Genomic DNA, 12,566 nt, shown 5'->3' with positions numbered 1-12,566 from the left:
AAAAGACTTGCCCAAGGTCATACAACTCATTAGCGGCTGAGCCAGAGGCCACGCCCAGGCCATCTGGTCCCAGAACGACTTCATTTGGCCATCTCCCTGAAGCCCTACCCCTTGCTCTGAAGGAACTTTTAAAACTTCAAGTCAGTTTGAACCTGATTCTTGATCCTGCCTACCCGTCAACTGTGTTTGGAAGATTTTATTCAAAATGTACCTTCTGTAAATGTGTAAGTGCCCTAGAGAGGCCTGGCTATAATATTCCCTCTTCTGTTCACAGGATTAGCCTTGAATAAAAGAAGCCATTCTAGTTCTCTTCTTTCCACTTCTTCCAGAAATGTTTCTACATCCCTGACTCCTGGTCCTGTTTCACTGCAGTAGATGGATGTGCTTACATGAAGACACTTGTTCCGACAACTTAAACAGGAAATTCTGACCCCAATTCAGCAAAAGTGCTGTTTTGTCATTTTCCAAAAAAGACTAGTGAAAATTCACTGTGTCCTATCCTTATCGTATCTGAAGGAGTGGGCAGAAGTTGGTTTACAGTTTTGAGTACACAAAACACAGTTTATTCTTACATTGTTTATTAATGACTATATTATTTTTCTTTTTCTTTTTAATCCTCACCCAAAGACATATCCATTGATTTCAGAGAGAGGGAGAGAGCGAGAGAGAGAGAGAGAGAAACATCTACGCAAGAGAAACATCAATGAGTTGCCTCCCATACTCTTGCCCTGACCACGGATTGAACCCAAAACCCCTAGATGCACAGGATGCACTCCAACGAACTGACCCACCCAGCCAGGGCTAATTATTGTATTTATTTTCTATACGAACAAATGTAAATCTACCTTTGCCCACCCCTGTACATATATATGTACGTGTGTGTTTGTGTGTGTGTGTGTGTATACACATGCGTTACCTTGCTTTGTACTTTACTGTATTTCAGACTGGAGTAAATGGAAGCTTCATTGTAACACTGTTTAGCTGTTATTGGGCATTTATGGGGCCATACTGACACATCTTCAAGAATTCCACCTTTATTCTGCCATTTAATCTCCATGTTCTAGTAGATATTATTGTCCTCCATTTATAGAAAACAAACAAATAAGACTAGAAGAGGTCAATGAAGTTCCCCAGAGTGACTTACAGAGTAAATAGTACAGCAAGGATATTAGTCCAAATCAGCTTAATTATGAAACATGTGCTTGAAATCACAACACAAATACATATGTACATATGACTCTCTGATGTGTACCTGTACCTACTTGGAACTACAGAAAATGTCTTTGCATAGGTGAAACATTGAATATGGGAAATGTGTGTGCTCCATTTGCAGTGATGGGAAAATACAAGCAGGTGAAGACTAGGACATGGTAGGGAAAATGAGAATAGTTTTTGTATTAAGATGGGCTTATAAATTCAGGCTGTTCACATGTGTATGTTTTTATAATTTAATACATGAGAAGATTATTACAGAAAACCACTATATTCAAGAAAATCATACTATGTTACTTTTTCTGTAAGCGAAAATGAAAGAATTATGTAAAGGGACCAATCTCCCTAAAAATATCTATTTCCTACTTTCTGACCTTGGTATTTTGTTTGGGAAGCCTGTTCTACCCTGATATTGGTTAAGAAGGCTAAAAGCCAAGCTTGCTGAAATTAGGTCTAAAAGAGAACAAAGCAGTCTGAGAAAGGGGCTGCTGGAGGAGTTGGGCAAGTTCAGGGCTGGCAGGTGTGTGGGCTTTGGGATCTCACTGCTTCTGCCACTTCCTAGCTCCAGGATTTTAGGTGAAGTTAGCTGACACTTCCCTGGCCTCGGTTTTTCCATCTGTAAAATGGGGAGACTAGCATTATCACACAGGGTTGTTTTAAGGTTATGAATATAAGCACTAATATCATTCATGACACATGTTAGTTATTATTTTGACATTTACTGTGATTTTCCACAGGTCTTTTTAAAATTTCTAACCTGACCTTTGTTTGTTTGGCTGGGGATCAATGACTTCAGGTCAATGAAATGCTGTCTATGTTGTGTATATATATGACTGTACAGGACAGGTAAATTCCCTAAAGAGGCTGATTTGTGTATTCATAAAGAAGCATGATTAGCAAACAAATGAGCTAGGAGTTCAATTTACACTTCAATTGTGAATGACATAATTTGTTTAGCATCAGACCTTTTGCCCTACCAGCGGGTTTTAGAAAGAGAAAATACTGATTAAACTGAGGTCATTACTACAAAACACCAAACTGTGAAATTCTACATCTACTTATGAAAATCACTCCCAGTGTCCTTAACACTCTCATCACTAAACTGTCTAATAAAGGAAAAAGACCCCAGGAAACAATCACAGACTAGAAGCTTGAACAGGCTCCTTATTGGTGCAATTACAGGTAATTTTTTCTTGCTGAAGACAATACATATTTACATACACACATACATATTGGGTTGGCCAAAAAGTCCATTTCATTTTTTCCATGAAATAAGAGATACAGTTTTCATTTTCACCAATAACTTTATTGATTTGGATATCTTGAGTTATGTTGGCTGTCTCCTGCTATTGGCTTCTAGTGGGTAGAGGCCAGGGGTGCTGCTGAACATTTTCCAGTGCCTAAGGCAGCCCCATAGCAAAGAATTATTTGGTCAAAATGTCAATAGTAACAAGAAGCTTCACAAACGACTTTTGCCACATTCAATCAGTCACATCACCTTCTTCATACATTGCACAAATCCTTTTTCACATTTAAGTTGTATTTTTACCTTTCTTGCCATAATAAATCATAATATGCCACAAATGTTGCATATCTTCTTTCATCTTCAATATTAAAATGGCTACACAAAAATTCACCAATTTTGGTAATTTTTTTTACATGCATGCTGATAGGACAGCTGTCACAAGACAATCTAACAAAATTGTTTCAAATGAAGTCAAATACAGCTAAGCACTACCAGAGCTACTAGAGCCACCGTACAAACAAAACTAAACAAAATTTTGGCCAAGCCAATACATACATAAATACATAAACACACATAAAAACAAACGTTAGGCTATCCTGAATCTAATGTCAGGAGAATCACTTATAGGCTATCTTAAACATATAGACTCCTGCCCCATCCCAGTGTTCCAAAGACTCACAGATCAGAACTTCTATGAATCTGCATTTTTAAACAGATATTCAGGTGATTCTAAGGTTGGACCATTCCTGATCCACTGGCATGTCTCCCTTTGCTCAGTGACTAATGAGCCACAACAAACAAGTGGGTGAAAGATTTGTTTTCCCTCCTTGAAAGGAACCAGTTGGGAACCCTTCTGGAAAGACAATGTAAGTCAGTAGTTCTCAGCCTAAACTGTATCAAGATTTCCTGGAAAGTTTTGAAAAACACAGCCGTCCAGATGCCATCCTCAGCCATGCTGATTCCACTGCTATGGCACGGAGCCCTGAGCATTGACATTGTTGAAAGGAAAAAAATAAATTAAAGTGGTTTTAAAACACAGCCATATTTGAGAGCTACTGACTTAAAACAGTGTGTCAGTTTACTAGGGCTGCTGTAACAAAGTGCCACAGGGCGGGTGGCTTCAACAGCAGATTTTATTTCCTCACAACTCTAGAGGCTGAGAAGTCCAAGATGTCAGCAAAGTGGGTTTCTTCTGAGGCCTCTATCCTTGCCTTGTCTTCTCCTTGTGTCGCCACATCGTTGTCCCTCTGTGTGTATCTGTGTCTAAATTTACCCTCTTTATAAAGACACCAGTCAGACTGCATTAGGGTCAGTCCTCATGGCCTCATTTTAATTTAATTAGCTCTAACAACCCTGTCTCGAAATACTGACATTCTGAAATTACAGGAGGCTAGGGCTTCAGCATATGATTTTTGTTTGGCATGGGCGGGCGCACAATTCAGCCCACAAAGAGTTTGTGGCCATTGAATTTTATTACTTCCGTCAAAATCACAGAACCTTTTCGTTTTAAGACAGAGGACACTGAAAGGATGTAGTCATTCCATTTCGATTATGCAGTTTCTGCTAATTTCTTGTTGATGTATCCTTGAGAAAGAGAAGGGGATTGGGCACTGACAACTGCCACAACTGAGATGTACTGAGGATCCTTACCTGACTTCTGTAAAACTGAGTCATCCATTCTGAAAAGTCTGTGTGCTTCTAAGAAGATAACATAAATTGTATTTTGCATGATTTCCTCCCAATAATATTCATTAACATCATTAAAGTATTTTTCTTCTCAGGAAATTGGTGGACATTTTCCATCTACATTGGAGATGAACTCTAACAATTATCTATGTTTCACTCTTTCTTCTCATGATACACTTTTTATTTATTTATCAAATTTGAATGTAGCACTCACTCTGGGCAGGACACTGGGGTTCAAGCCATTTTACAAACAGATTAGCTGGCATTTTAAACCCCACATTGGTCCTGTAGAGCTATGAATGCAGATATGGGATAAATTGTTGATAAGAAAAAAACATCAGACTTTGAATCAAAAGCTCACACTCTAGCCCTGCCCTTTGTTTAAGATGCATGACACATAGGAAATAATATCAAAAAAATACCCCTTCCTTCACTTGTGACTTCAGCTATCTCACTGGGCTGTTTTAAATGTTAAATTAGATACCAACACATAAAATCACTTTGTAAATTACAAAAGAATAAATAATTTGAAGGGCATCATTATGCTCTCTCTCTCTCTCCCCCTCCGCTCTTTCTCCTCCTCCTCTTCCTAATTCATCCTTTTTCTCCGTTTCCTCCTTTTCCTCCTCCTCCTGCCACCACCGACAGCAGGACACTTTGGAACAAGTGATTAGAAGTAAAAAGCTCATTAAGAAATAGCCATCTTCCCACATACAATGGATTGGTTTCTTGGAAAGCCCTTCAGGAAATATCTCAAAATATAATGTTTCAGAACAAAAATAAAATACATGCCTTCTGCTAGACTGGCCTTGGTGACTTGACATATTAACTGGACAATTCTCATGTGTGAGAGCCCACATAGCTATTCATCTTTGGTTTTCAACTTCTATTCTCAGGGCCAAGTCAAGGGCTTAAATCACCCACTGGCAACAGTTCAAAAGAATCCAGGAGAACCAGAATATTCTATAAAAACAAAATTTAAAAAAGCATGCTGTAAGCTACGTTGTTAAAACAAAACGCAAATGCCAAAAATGTTCTCAGTAGCGCTGCAAGCATTTGACAATACAGCGCACATTTAGAGACTTTGAGATACTCGCATCCCATCCTTACTGCCCAACAGCTGTGCCAAATTAAGAAAGATTATTTTTAGAAACAGCTAGGAAGAGCCTCGCCTCTCTCAAAAGACTAGTTTGCTAACTTGATTTTTCTCTCACTGATTTAGGAGACTGCAGAATGACATCTCTAGGTTTGAAAACACAAACTTGTGCAAATGTACAAGACATGAACATTTTCTTGACTAATCTTTTTAAATAGTTATGTTTACAATTAATTATAGAATCAAAACAAACACAGAAGAGGAACATTGGGCAGGTTGATCAAAAGACAGCCCCTTCCTGGTGTCTGTATATCACTACAGAGTTTATATATCTATATCTATCTATATCTATCTATTTCTTTTGTTATTAGAAACTGTTTTGAAAATAGAAAAGGGAAGTTTTATGTGAATTTTAGAGGATGCTAAGGCTCAGTGAGGTCAAGCACCTCAGCTCAAGTATGCCAGCTAATAGGTAGCAAGGCAAAACTGAACCTTAGGTCTTTAACGGTGCAGTTTGGGGATCTTTTTACTACATGAGACAGGGACACCTCCCTGTCAAGCTTAATCAGAGAAGGAAGATGTATCCTACCTTTTGGTTCAGCAGTGTGAAAATATGGCCCCCTGGGCCCCAGAGCAGCAGGCACATATAAACACATTAAATGCAGGCGAATGCGCACGTGAAGGGGTTTGACCAGAGTCATGTCTTGATTCCTTTTGCCATCAGCTCTGCAGGAAACTCTAGGTGTCCGTGCTTGACAGCTGCTTTGTAAAGTGCACGAAGCCTATGTCTGCCAAGCAATTTTTCAGTTTCTTCGAGGCAGAGAGAGTATAAATGCATTTGTTTTATTTTGGTGGCACCCCACATAGCACCCTGAATATCACAGATGCACAAATGTATTTCCAAAGCTTTTCATTAAAAAAGCTTATACTTTATTTCAGGACCTCACTACCTTACCGAATGCCTGATTAAAGAGGTACACTAATTTTCAAAACATCATTTCTAGAGTAACTTCTGGGCATGAATGTGCCTGCAGAAGGCGGGATAGTTGAACGTAAGAGTAAGCTTCTAAGAGATCTTTGTAGAGTTTACTTAAGTAGCGTTCATACCCAGAAAATTAATGAGGTTCTGGATAAGGCACATCCTTAAGAGCTCCCCTATCCACAGTAACTCGATCTAGAATTAATTTGGTTGTTACTATTTATATTTCAAATCCTAATCCAGGTCCACTTGTGTCTGTGTGTTTGTCAAGGGACAGAAGGAGACAAAGACTGTTTTATGGCAGTTTAAACACAGGCTCCCCTAATTGGCATGAGATGCCATTTTTAGTTTTAAATCAGCGAGACAGAGAGCAGATTCTCCAGGTTCTGATAGGGAGCGATGAAATGAATCAAGCAGCTGAAGGCCAATATTAAAGGCCAGCGCCCACTGTGGAGTTCCAATTGGTCACACTCATGCCTCGTGATTTGGGGGTCCGCTATAATTCACAGTCAGTGCCAAAATGCTTTCAGAAGTATTTATTATCTTCCAGACACAATTTACTGCTTTTGATTATTCATCTTTCATTACTATGGAAAGCAAGATTAAATTGTTTCAGAAGCAACCGCTTATATTAATCTTTCAAACACATGCTCCATGTAAAATTCTCTGTCAGGCCAACAGATATAACTCCTGCTCCCAAACTGCCACAGAAAAAAATAAACCAACACTAAATAGAAATATCTCTAAAGTCCAAGATGAAGTGGAAGAACACCGGCAGACAGAGAATAGAAAGGGCTCAGAGGAAGGGCAGAGATGGGAAGAATGCTTTAGAGTTTATTTATTAGTCTCACCAAATTTATTCTATGAACATTTAATTTCAAAAATAATTTGAATTAGCTCTTTACTTAAGTGTGAAATTAGATTACTTCTCTGTTTAACATGCCATACACTTAAGAGTTTAACAAACAAGTAGGGAGGTAGGAGTCAGACCACATCTTTGAATCCACATAAACTGCACTTTAGCACTGGGAGAGATTGGAAACCACTACCTCATTGTACACACAGGAACCTGAGGCCCAGAAAGGTTCAGGCAGGTACCTGAGGTCACACAACTAGCTAACAGCAGAGCCAGACTAAAACCAATTTACAGAGCAAGTCTACCCATTACATTTCTCGGGTCAATGCATATTTGGATAGTTTGGGGTCTGAAAGCATAATCATCACTATCCTTTTAGCAAGATGTTATTTTCCCTTCTTATTGAAACTCTCCTTCTTATCGACTCCCAAGACACTGCATGGCATTCTATTCTGGCTTCTCCTCCTCAGTTTCTTCCATTGACACCACCACTGACCGCTCATCTAACCGAGGTACCTCAATGTTCTATTCTCTTCCTTTTTGTAATACATGCCAAGGCTCTAACTACAAACACCACTGAGTTGTTTTTTTGGGGTTTTTTTTACGGTAGCAGCAGAAGCACACTGCATCTGTGCATGGCAGGTTGAAAGGGAGTCTCCCAAAAGCAAAGCAGTCCTCAGCCAATGACTGCCTGAGAGCTGTGGATGGGAGTTTCTTTGGCCTTTAGTTGGGATGATTCTGAGCTGTGTCAGAAACTGTTTCTCAGAGCTCCCCAGGGGGGCTGAGCTCCGCTGGCCCACAGTGGTCACCGCTTCCTAACACACCCTTTAGTAATTCCTCTCCCTTCCCAACCTTACCCCCCTACTAATGTTTCCTGGGATCATCCCGTAGTAAATGACTCCAATTCTGCTTGTGGGAGGACTCCAGAAAAGACATTATCCAAACACCACGCTGTACACCTTTAATTCTGCACTTTGACTTGGGCCACTGTTTCCATCCAAAACGCCCCTTTCATGCAGACCCACCTTGTGAAAGTTATCCACGCTCCCAGGCTGCAGGCCACCCTCACCCCTACCAATGCTCCTTAGCCAGTCACCCAGGAAGAACCCCACCCACCCAAGCACTGTGTGCTTCTCAATAGCACGCTTCAGCAGGTCTTGTATGAGGAAGCGTACATGTGTATTTGCTTCGACTACAATTCAAGGACTAAATTGTGAGCTCCTGCAGGGCAGGCACCCTGTCATATTCCTTCTCATCTCCACAAGAACAACTGTGCTTCATGTGGGAGGCATTCATTAGAAGTCTGCCAGAAGGAGGGGAACCTTAGAAATGTCCCTAAATAAAACCCATGTGTTTCTTGTGGAAGGATTCTTCCTTATGGAGTTTTATTTTTTCTTATCTCCCAGGAAGATCTGGCTGGCACATTGTAGAATAAATATACCTAATACACAGAGTATAGGAGAGGGAAAAAAATGCTAAAATACTCTCACTCCTGTTTTAGATCAGAGGCAGTGGAGCTGGCCTGTAGCAGAGAATTTTTTTAAAAACCATTTTATGTTTTGTTACTTTGAGATCTTTGGTTAATGTTTTGCAACAAAAGCTCCTGTAAGTTAAGGAATTTGGATATCAGGGAATCCAAACATAGGCAGCATAAAATTGAGGTTGAAATGCTTGATGTTGAAACAAAGCAAGGGTCTCCCAGAGTCACCTATATGCTAATACAAGGATCTCTGTCCTTACCTACGTTTTTTTCACATATGTTGCCTTAACCAGATTTGAGACTACTAGTTTCCTGAAGCTAGTGTGACCAGCTTCACCAGGGATCACCAGTTTGATCAGGGATCTGATGGTTTAGCCGCATTTTTCATGCTACTATAATCAACTGGTCACACCAGAAGCCTACAGGTCCCCACGTCCTAAATCCAGTTACGATCAACTGGGCATGACAGATTTATCTCAGGGAAAAACAGCTCTAATCCAAGGGGATAAAGCACTGGAAATAGGCCTTCTCTCAGTCCCTTTACTTCCTCTTCATTCCAGCGGGCATGGTCTTGAATTGGGATGTGCTTTCCCACATCACAGAAATTATCTTACATCAGAGTCCAATCCTTACTTTGTATTTTTTTATCCTCTCTGAAAGATATGTTTATTAATTTGGGAGAGAAAGAAGAAGAGAGAGAGAGAGAGAAACATGGATGTGAGAGAGAGACATTGACTGGATGGATACCTCCTGTATGTGCCCCAAGAGGGGATTGAACCTGCAATCTAGGCATGTGCTCTGACCAGAAATCCAACCTGCAACCTTTTAGTGTATAGGACAACGCTCTAACCAAGTAGCCACCTGACCAGGGCCTCTCTTCATATTTTTAAACTTAATTAGTGTTTTGTTTATAAAATTTAAATATTCAAACAATATATAAAAGCATGAAGAATAAAGAAAAAAATCACCTATGTTCAAGGTATGGAAAGCAATGACGGTTGCACAACAATGTGAAATGTACTCAATAACACAGAGCTTAAAAATGGTTCAAACTGTAAATTTTAAATTATGTATATTTTACTACAATAAAAAATGACCTACAACACAACCTCACAAAGGTAATCATTGTTAACATTTTGGTTAAAATTCTTTCTGAAATTTCATGAAGGAAGACATATTCTTTCACACATAAATTTTTTAAAAAATGAGGTCATAATAACATAATATTTTATACTTTAAAAATCATTTTAGTGTTCGCTTGGTGGTCTATGTTGCAGTTTGTTCATTTTAAACCATTATTTCTGAAAACTTTTCTAAAATAGAATTGCCAGGTCACAGGGAGTCACTTTGTACATACATCGCCAAGAGCCTCCCATCCTTCCACTTTGAATAAAGAGGGCCTCCTCCTCCCATACATCACCTTGCCATCTGTTAGCCCAGGTCTAATCATCTCTCTGCCTCTCTGTCTCTCTTATTTCACACACACACACGTGTGCACACACATGCACCAACTAAGCCATCTACTGACCTCCCTCCTCCTCCCAGACCAATCATTGAAGTTTAAATTCCATGTCCTGGCCTTCAAGACCATCCATGCTTAGGTTTCAACCACGTTCTCCGAGGCTGCCTCCCCCTTCTGGCATTCATGCAATGCACGACAGAGCCGAGCAGGGCTGCTCCCACTGTGCCCGCTACGACTCCCGATGCCCTGCCTCTGTGTGTGCCCTTTCTTCCTGGAATATCCTCACCCACCATGGGCATCGGTTGAAAATGTCTTCTTTTTCTGCAGTCCAGCTCACAGCACATTTCTTCCTGCCCTTCTCTGTACTCCATCATAATAGCCAATATTTACTGAAGTGCACTAACCACTGGCAAGCTTATCTCATTTAACGTATAACAGCTCTGTAAGCTTGACTGAGATAATTACCCCTGTCCTATAGATGGAGACACTGAAGCTTAAAGAGGTTAAATGAATTTCCCAAGGTCACACAGTTAATAAGAGGGAGAGCTGAAATCAAACCCAGTTCCTCTGCCTCCAGTCAGTCACTATATAACTAACACTGGGCAAAACTTTAACTTGGCTTTAGTTTTCTTATTGTTAAAGTAAATGAAGGTAGGTTAAATGACCGTGAAAGCATTTTCAGCTCTGATGTGCTATGAGATTTTAAGAGTTTCTTTACTATTTCATGTCTGTTTCCAAGCCCTTTGCATCCTTCCAAATAAGCATAGGAGTTTATTTGCTGCCTACTCAGAACATTACTTAGGTAATAAGATTTTGTCCTCTAACTTCACTGGAGACAGGAATAAAAAATCATAACACACTACAAAAATGTCATTGCTATTATGACTTCTCAGTGACCAATCCATTTATGAGAATGGCAGCATAAATATTAGCCGAAAATGGAACGACATGGCTCAGGATAGCACTGGAAAACTAGTGTCATAAAACTACTTTTCATGTAAGACTGAAATTTCCAGAGGCTTCCACATCAAGGACAAAAATGTGTGTGCCTTCTCTTTCTTTTCTCTTCTTTCTTTCTTTCTTTCTTTCTTTCTTTCTTTCTTTCTTTCTTTCTTTCTTTCTTTCTTCCTTCCTTTCTTTCTTTCTTTCTTTCTTTCTTTCTTTCTTTCTTTCTTTCTTTCTTTCTTTCTTTCTTTCTTTCTTTCTTTCTTTCTTTCTTTCTTTCTTCTTGTCTTTTTCTTTTTTTAATTTGAGGGTTGCGTGTGACACATAAGATTAATTCTGGTTTATGCTCAGGAAACAAAACAGCTCAGAACAGGAACCAGAATATCAAAATGGATCTGTCAGAAACTGGAAACTCAGAGACCAAAATGGGAGAGACGGGCCTCAAAGCTGGCTTAGGGACTTAAGCCAGAGGCTTGTCTTGATGCGTCCTGTCCGCAGGACCTGAGAAGCATATTTTCATCTCTTCCCTGGAAGGGACGGTGCCTGGTGCTCGCCCAGTCCCGGAACGAATCAGTAACTGTCTGTGAAGAGCCCATCCTGGAAGCTACTAAGCTGGCGGACTGTGCCTGAACTCTGAGAGGTGGAACCTATTCTTTCAAGAAGGGATTCCTGGCACAGCAGAGGTAATTTTGGGTACCAAACTAAAGGGAGAACAAGGAGGCCTTCAGGCCTGTGAATTGTTAGGGTGTGTCACAGGCAAATGAGATGCATCATCAGGTACGCTTTAATTCAAACGTTTTATATTTGTAATCTGGGAACTACTGGACCAGAAAGCTAACGTGAGGTCAGAAATGGTGAAGTGGTGTTTTATTCACTTAAATCCCCAGCACTTACAGTACTAGACACAAAGTAATTAGGTAACATAAATAAAGAGAAAATAAGAAAGGAGAGAAAGTTCTAAAGAATAAAGTCTGTAAGAGCTACATTATTCACCTTAGGCTATTTCTTATTGATTTACTAACACCAGTTAGTGCCAGTCACAGTACAGACACTGAGGACAGACACCTGTGCACGGAAATGTCATATATGAGGACACTGATTTAGATATCATGTGGGTCTTCCATTAATAAAAATAGAAACAGCTTTGTTTAATGTGTTCTTGTCATATACCAGGTAATTTGTTAACTGCTAGAAGTAGTTTATCCAATCCTCAAAACAACTCTGAGAAGTGGATGTTATACAGTAGTGGAGACTGGTTTTTAAGCTGAAATCTGTCTGGCTCTAGAACCAGGGCTATGAACTAGCAGGAAGTCTCTAGAATGGCGGAAGCAGGAGAGGTTCTGAGTCCCTACGTACCACTCGGGTTCTCCCCACATTGCATCATGATCACGGGCCTCTAGAGGGGTGATACCCCTCTCACCGCAGAAATAAGCCAATCTGAAGGTTTTTCACACTGTACTAATGAAGATTGTCTTCACCACTGAATAAAAGAGTAAAAGAAACTACTTGAGTCCTTACTGTACTTTGGACGTCAGTAGAAGTGATGTAAATAGACCTGAGCATGAGAGGTTAATGGAGCTATCGACCCCTTCGACCTCCCTGCT

The 12,566-nt window shown here is 40.0% G+C and overlaps 1 protein-coding gene across 1 annotated transcript in view; it reads right to left on the bottom strand.

Moving 5' to 3' along the window:
• The window catches only part of FAT3 (FAT atypical cadherin 3), a 629,111-nt gene that overhangs the window by 421,847 nt on the left and 194,698 nt on the right, over nucleotides 1-12,566 (bottom strand). The window lies entirely within an intron of this gene.

The sequence above is a fragment of the Pteronotus mesoamericanus genome, unplaced genomic scaffold (genome assembly GCF_021234165.1).
Source record: "Pteronotus mesoamericanus isolate MK-2021 breed Mesoamerican mustached bat unplaced genomic scaffold, CSHL_Meso_final contig_43, whole genome shotgun sequence".
NCBI classification, from domain to species: Eukaryota; Metazoa; Chordata; class Mammalia; order Chiroptera; family Mormoopidae; genus Pteronotus; species Pteronotus mesoamericanus.
This window is presented reverse-complemented; position numbering and strand designations above follow the sequence as displayed.